Source organism: Gossypium arboreum, chromosome 1 (genome assembly GCF_025698485.1).
Source record: "Gossypium arboreum isolate Shixiya-1 chromosome 1, ASM2569848v2, whole genome shotgun sequence".
In the NCBI taxonomy this organism is placed as follows: Eukaryota; Viridiplantae; Streptophyta; class Magnoliopsida; order Malvales; family Malvaceae; genus Gossypium; species Gossypium arboreum.
The window spans coordinates 40,620,552-40,628,235 of NC_069070.1; the positions used below are offsets into that span (position 1 = coordinate 40,620,552).

At 37.4% G+C, this 7,684-nt stretch overlaps 1 non-coding gene across 1 annotated transcript; it reads right to left on the reverse strand.

Moving 5' to 3' along the window:
- Positions 1–2,871: 2,871 nt before the first annotated feature.
- Positions 2,872–2,978, reverse strand: LOC128281867 (small nucleolar RNA R71). Its single transcript, XR_008272144.1, has one exon. It is a non-coding gene; the product is annotated as a small nucleolar RNA R71 (small nucleolar RNA).
- Positions 2,979–7,684: the final 4,706 nt, after the last annotated feature.

Sequence of the window (7,684 nt, forward strand, 5' to 3'; positions counted from 1 at the left end):
GCTTGATGCTATATTATAAGTTTTGAGCTACAATATGCAAAGCATTAACTAGTAAAATGCATGCTGTTTTGTGTGGTATTAAGTGCATAATTGGCCTCAACATGGACATGTATATTCGGCCTTAGGTAGCCTATTGATGGCCTTAGCTTTTCCTTGATGCTCGAATGAATTGTATTGAATTGCTTGATGTAGTATAAAATGTGCATGACCATTGTGTATTCAAGCTAAAGGGTGGCCATATGACCATTTAAACTCCTTGTCATATTTGGCCATAAGCTAGCACAATGAGGTTTTAATAAATTGAATTTGTTTGAATTAGCTCAAGAGCTTAGAGGGCCACAATTGGACAAGGGGAAGGAAAAAGTGATCGAATAGCCGTAAAAGCCGTTTGACAACATCCGAGGTAAGTCCTCAAGAAGTGACCCTACTTGAATTATGTGAAATGAAATATGGATGTGTAATGATTATTGATTTATGTGTGTATGAGTATTTGAATGATACCCGGGCTAAGTCCCGAAGGCGATTATGCTAGTGATTACATTTGTGTTTGAGCCTTAGTAACGAAAATGAAACATGAATGTCTAATGATTATTGATGTATGTGTGCATGAGCAATTGAATGATATCCGGGCTAAACTCAAGACGTTTATGCTGGAAATTATATCCGGTTAAGACCAAGGCAATTGTGCTAGTGGCTACATCCGGCTAAGACCAAGGCATTTGTGCGAGTCATTCTATCGGGCTAAGACCAAGGCATTCGTGCACGTGGTTATATCCGGTTGTATTCAAGAAGCTTGGGCTGGAGGTGAGTGTTGGTTGCTGTAATAAATTGATTAGTACGCTCGAAAAGCCCAAAGAATAAGGTACGTTTATATGTGCATTGGAAAGTCGACATGTTTGAGCAACATTCGCTCAATCGACTAACGAATTTAAGCTATTGAATTGGTTGATACTTTGTGAAAGTATATAATGATGAAGTGTGAAGTAAGAATGATTATGTGAATATGTATTAATGAAATGATGCATTTGGCTATGTGAATGTATTGCTTTAATTAAAGCTGATTATATTCCTTGAGACTTACTAAGCATAAAAATGCTTACCCGCTGCTTTGGCTCTCTGTTTTATAGATTTTGCTCGATAGCAATCGGATTCGGGATCATTAAAGTCAAGTCATCCACACTATCAACGCCTCTATTTTGGTATAAATTTTGGTTGAACTTTGAAATGGCATGTATAGGACTACCCCTTGTTGGTTTAAATATCTTGTGATGTATATGTGTACGGCCATGCGAAAATGGCTCGTAAAAGTGAAGTACGAACTTAGACTATTTGCGGTTTGTATATATATATATGGTGTCATGATGTGATTATGGATTGAAATGGGAATGTTGGTCACATGATCAGCCATTGGTATGGTTAAAATGATCATATGTGAACCTATGTATGGCAAGACTAGTTGGTTCATGGAGACTACAAAATAGGTAAGACCTACCTTAAAACAGATGCTGCCAGCTGCAGTGACGTGAATGTGAAAAATCACCAAAATTTGTAGGAATGGTATTAAATAGTGAATAAGCTATGTAAATGAACCTTGATGAGTCTATTTTCATATGGAAGAAACGAAATGGTCATAGGAGTTACATGTTAAGAGATATTAAAGCTATTGTGAGACAGGGCCAGAACGGTTTCTGGGTCCCCTGTCACAACTTTAAAAATTTACTATAAATTATCCAGAAAGAATTAGGAGTCATGCCTTATATGTACAGATTCCATTTTGAGTCTAGTTTCATTAGAAACAAACGGTACCAGTATTAAAGCCCTGTACAGAGAGATATTCAAGTTGTAACGTGCGAAGGTCAAAGCAGTCGATCCCTGTAACATGGGTGACTTTAACTAATAAACTGTACCAATTGGCCCGACCAAAAATTCTAGAAATAAATCCATGGATGGATATATGAGTCTAAATTCAGGGAAAATTTACGAAACCATTTTCTGAGTTTTTAAACTCGAGATATGATTTTTAAAGCGACGGTGACGCAGTTTTCCAGCCTGACTGGAAATGTCAAATTGGTGGGCAAAATATGTGGACTTGGCTTGTTAACCCCTCGTGTCCGACACCGGCGATGGTCTCGGGTTCGGGGTGTTACATTTTTGGCGTCGTTACCAGGGACTAAGATATTAGGAACACTTAATTTTTATTACTTTAGCCATTTTTTTATTGCAATTTAATTTTATTTATATTTTAATTACTAACTTTTCTTTTATCTACTTCTAGCAAGTTTTTATAGTTTATGACTAGAAGAAACCCGTTAGGACCTCTACTTTTTGACAGTGAAATTGAAAGCACAGCTCGTAGAAATTGTAGAGAAATAAGGCGAAGTTTATAGTATATAGAGGAAGAGCACGAGAATGACACCACTAATATCGAGGAGATGGCTGAAAATCAAAATAATCCTCTGCCTCCTGTGGTTGCCATAAATCCAGTGAATCAAAATCTTGCTCCTCGTACTATGTACGACTATGCTAAGCCTAATTTAACAGGGGCTGAATCGAGTATTGTTAGACCTACAATTTGCTGCAAATAATTTTGAACTGAAACCTAACACTATACAAATGATTCAACAGTTTGTTTAGTTTGATGGTTTGCAGGATGAAGACCCAAATACTCATTTGGCCAACTTCTTAGAGTTCTGCGATACTTTCAAAATAAATGGCATTTCTGATGATGCCATTCGCCTTCGGTTATTTCCCTTTTCATTAAGGAATAAGGCTAAACAGTGGTTGAACTCGTTACCACGATGGTCAATCACTACTTAGGAACCAATCACCGAAAAATTTTTACTCAAATACTTTCCGCTGGTCAAAACGGCAAAGTTAAGAAATGATATCTCTTCTTTTGTGCAGATGGACTTAGAAACACTTTATGATGCGTGGGAGAGATACAAGGATCTATTGAGAAGGTGCCCTCACCATGGGTTACCTCTTTGGCTACAGGTTCAAACTTTCCACAACAGTTTGAATCCCTCAACTAGACAAATGATCGACGTAGCTGCTGGTGGAACTATCAATAATAAGACACCTGAAGAGGCTTATGCATTCATAGAAGAGATGTCACTGAATAATTATAAGTGGAAAGTCATGAGGACAAAGCCGACAAAAGCAGCCGACGTTTTTATCGTCGATTTGGTTGTTATGCTTTGAAATCAGGTAGAACATTTGAATAGAAAAATTAATGGTTTACTTGGTTCTACACAGGTTCATCCAGTAATGTAGTGCAATGCAAGTGGAGGTGGAATGAGCAATTCAGAATATCCACCCTACGGCCCTAACATGGAGAACGAGCAAATGAATTATATGGGTAATAATCCTCGACATCAAAATAATCCTTACAGTAACATTTACAATGTAGGTTGGAGGAACCACCCAAATTTCTCATGGGGAGGCCAAGGGAATCAAAGACCACCACCCCCTCCAGGCTTCTAACAACAACCTTACTAGCAAGAGAAAAAGCCGAACCTTGAGGAGATGATGACATAGTCTATTTCAGTAGCAAAAACCCATCTTCAGAATACTAAAACTGCATTTAAAAACTAACAAGCATCAATTCAAGGGCTCGAGAATCAAATAGGGTAGCTGGCTAAGATGATTTCAGAGAGATCACCAAGGACTCTACCTAGCAACACTGAACCCAATCCAAAAGAGCACTTGAAAGCAGTTACCCTAAGGAGTTGGAAAGTGTTAACTGAATTTGAAAAGAAGTTGCCTCAAGAAGCTAATAAAAAAGAAGAAGAGGGGGTGAAATTTGAAATAAGTGAAAAACCTATGTTGAAGGAAAATAAACCACCAATCTCGTATCCAGGAAAGCTAAAGAAAAACCTCATGGATGCATAATTTGGTAAATTTCTTTGAACTTTTTAAACAGCTTCATATTAACTTATCTTTTGTTGAAGCTATCTCGCAGATGCCTACATATGCAAAATTTTTTAAAGAGATTTTAACAAATAAAAGGAAGTTTGAAGAGTTGTCTACGGTAGAACCCAACGAGGAGTGCTCTGTGACAGCCTTAAAACGACCCTAGTCGAAATGTGGTTTCGGGACCACAAAACCAAGGCATAAAAATAATTTAATATTTATTTTATTGCCTATAATGTGTGTTAACTCATGTGTGATATTTTTTATGCTTTGATTTAGAATTATAGATGTGAATTTCACTAGAAAGGACCTAGTAATAAACTTTGAAAGTGTGAGGGGAAATGTGTGATGACTAATTAAAGGATGCATGCAAAACAATGGACTTGCATGTCAAATTTCCCCCCCCCATAGCTAGTGGCCGGCCATGACAAGGATTTATGGGCAAAAATCATGTCATGAAACATGTTTGGTAAATGGGTTATGATGGAAAGAATAAAATAAGGGTATGGAATAAACAATTAATGTTAGTAGATGAGAAAAAAAAAAAGTGTCCATCTTCCTCCATAGCTTGGCCGAATGTCCTAAAGGAAGAAAGAAAAATTTTGTTCATCTCTTTTCACTCTCTTGTTGGCCGAAAATACTAAGGTTAAGGAAGGAGTTTTGCTTCATACTTGGTTTGGAAGAGGATTAGGAAGAGGTTGGCTAAACTTGCATCAAGATAAGGTATGTTTGAGGTTCATGCATGTTTTTAGTTGCTAGCTTAATGTTCTTGTTAGCCCATGGTTCAAATCCTTGTTATGTCATGGGAATGAAATTCGGCCAAAGTGAATGTGGTGTTAATGCCATTGCATGTTAAATAACAAGCTTGAAAGTGATACATGTGATGGAGGATTGAAGATTCTTAGATTTTCTTTTAGCATTCTTTTTGAATGAGATACTAAGTTCTTTGTTTCACCATGACCAAATTGAAATGGTGTGGTGTTGTGGTATTCGCCATGATATATCCATAAGTATAATTCATGCATGTTGCATGGTAAGTAAGATTTAAGCTTTGGAAATGTGTATATATTTGGATATAAGCCACTTGAGAATTCGCCCTTGCACTTACATGAATATATGTTTGCACATGATGGATTGGTATGACATATATACTAATTCAAAGTGTATATTTGCTTGTGATGATGTGTTGATTATGAAGTAAATAAGAGATGTGCAATGAATTACGATATGTAATGTGTTAGTAGTAAAATGTATGCTGTTTTTTTGTGGTATTAAGTGTATATTCGCCACATGAGGGGTAATTAGTGTGCATGCATTCGGTTTGAGGCAAGCATATTGATGCCTATTCTTGGCTTAGAAATTTCGCTAAGAGGAATATTAACTAATGTGTTGAGTTCGATTTATGATTTCGTACATATACAACTTTGATGCCTAATGTATATAAGGGCCAAGTACTTTGAACTTCACGTTGATGTTTGAATGTATTGAATTGCTTGTTGTGATGTAAAATGTGCATGACCATTGTGTATTTGAGCTAAAGGATGGCCATATGACCATTTACACTCCTTGTCATATTCGCCATAAGCTATCATGATGAGATTTTAATAAGTTAAATTTGTGTAAATTAGCTCAAGAGCAAAGGGAGCTAAATCCGATAAAGGGAAGGAAAAGTAGTTGAATAGCCGTTTAAATCGCCGACAACATCCAAGGTAAGTCTTCGAGTGATGACCCTACTTGAATTATATCAAAATTATGCTCCTTGTTTGTGTGGCCATTGAGCCGAAATAGTAAAGGTTGATAGATATTTTGTGTTAGAGCTTTAGTAACGAAAATGAACTATGGACGTGTCTTGAATATTGATATATATGTAAATGAACATTGGAAATATATCCGGCTAAGACCAAGGCATTAAATGCGAGTTGATATATCCGGGCTAAGACCCAAGGCATTCGTGCGAAGTTGATATATCGGGCTAAGACCAAGGCATTCGTATGAGTTGATATATCCGGCTAAGACCAAGGCATTCGTGCGAAGTTGATATATCCGGGCTAAGACCAAGGCCTTTGTGCAAGTCACCAAATCCGGATTATGACCCAAGGCAATCGTGCGAAGTCGCTATATCCGGTTAAATCAAGGTATGTGATTCGAAGTGAGCAATCTTGCTGTGAAAATTTCAGCTTATACACTTGTGAAAATTCCAGCAATGAGGTATGTTTGTATGTGCTTGTACTAATTGAATTCTTACAAGTAAGTATGCGCTAAGTTGATAAACGAGCTACCGGCCTTGGGCCAAGTTGTTCTTTGTGTATGAACATAAGGGTCGGTGATGTGAAATAAGTATGAGTATGGGAATGTGAATTAGTAAAGTGGTTTAATTAGCCATGTGAATAAAATACCTTAGTCAAAGCTGATTTCATTGCTTGAGACTTACTAAGCATTAAAATGCTTACCCGCTGCTTTGGCTCTCTGTTTTATAGGTTTATTTCGTTAGCTGTCGGATTCGGGATCAAAGAAGTCAAGTCATCCACACTATCGAAGCCCCATTTTGGTACAAATTTTGGTTGAACTTTGAAATGGCATGTATAGGACCATCCTTTGTTGAAGGTCATGTACCTTCCGGTTTGTGTAAACTTGGATAGCCATGCGAAAATGGCTTATATCGTTTTAGCATAGAACTATAATCGTTTGTATGTTGACCCTTATGAGGTATGGAATTATTTTGAAACGATTAGCCATTGGAATGGTTAATCATAATCACGCTTTGTGCTATGTATGTAAAAAGGGCCAATTGAATCATGGAAAGTATGAAATAGGTAAAGCCTACTAAAGGCAGATGCTGACAGCAGCAGTGACGTGGATGTGAAAAATCACTAAAAATAGTAGGAATGGTATTAAATAGCAAATAAATTATGTAAGTGTACCTTGATGAATCTACTTTCATATGGAAGAAACGAAATGGTCATATGAGTTATAAGTTAACAGATTTTAAAGTTCTTGTGAAATAGGGCCAGAACGGTTTCTGGATCCCTGTTCCAACTTTGGAAAATCATTGTAAATTAACCAGAGATAATTAGGAGTCACTCCATATATGTGTAGATTCCTCTCTGAGTCTAGTTTCTATAGAAACAAACGGCATTAGTATTGAAGCCCTGTACAGGGAGATATCCAATTCGTAACGCACAAAGGTCAGTGTAGTCGATCCCTACAACAGGCGAGACTTTAACTAATAAACTGTACTAATTGGCTCGACCAAAATTCTAGAAAAAATATGTAGATGGACATATGAGTCTAGTTTCAGGAAAAATTTACGGAACTGATTTTCGAGTTGTAAAACTCAAGTTATGAATTTTGGAGCGACTAGTACTCAGATTGGCAGCTTGTCTGAAAATTGTCAATAAGTGGGTTGAAGTTCGTTAACACCTCGCGTTCGACTCGTGACGGTCTCGGGTTCGGGTGTTACAATTTTATGGTATCGAGCTACGGTTTAGTCGATTCTAGGACTACCGTAATGCGTTTGGGGTCTAGCTATACATGCCATTTTATGTGATTATATGATAGTGTGGTGATTTCGACGTTTGAACTTGTGTTTATTTATAGTAATGGATCCCGATCCCAACCGAGCGATAGCTGATGATGTGGAGAGTGTGGCGCTGCTCCAAGACAAGGGACAGCGCGGCGGACTCTCAACCTGTTGCTAGTAATCCGAATGACGAGGCTAGACAAGCCTTTTATAGCGTGATGAATGATTGGTTCAACCAATACATTCGAACTA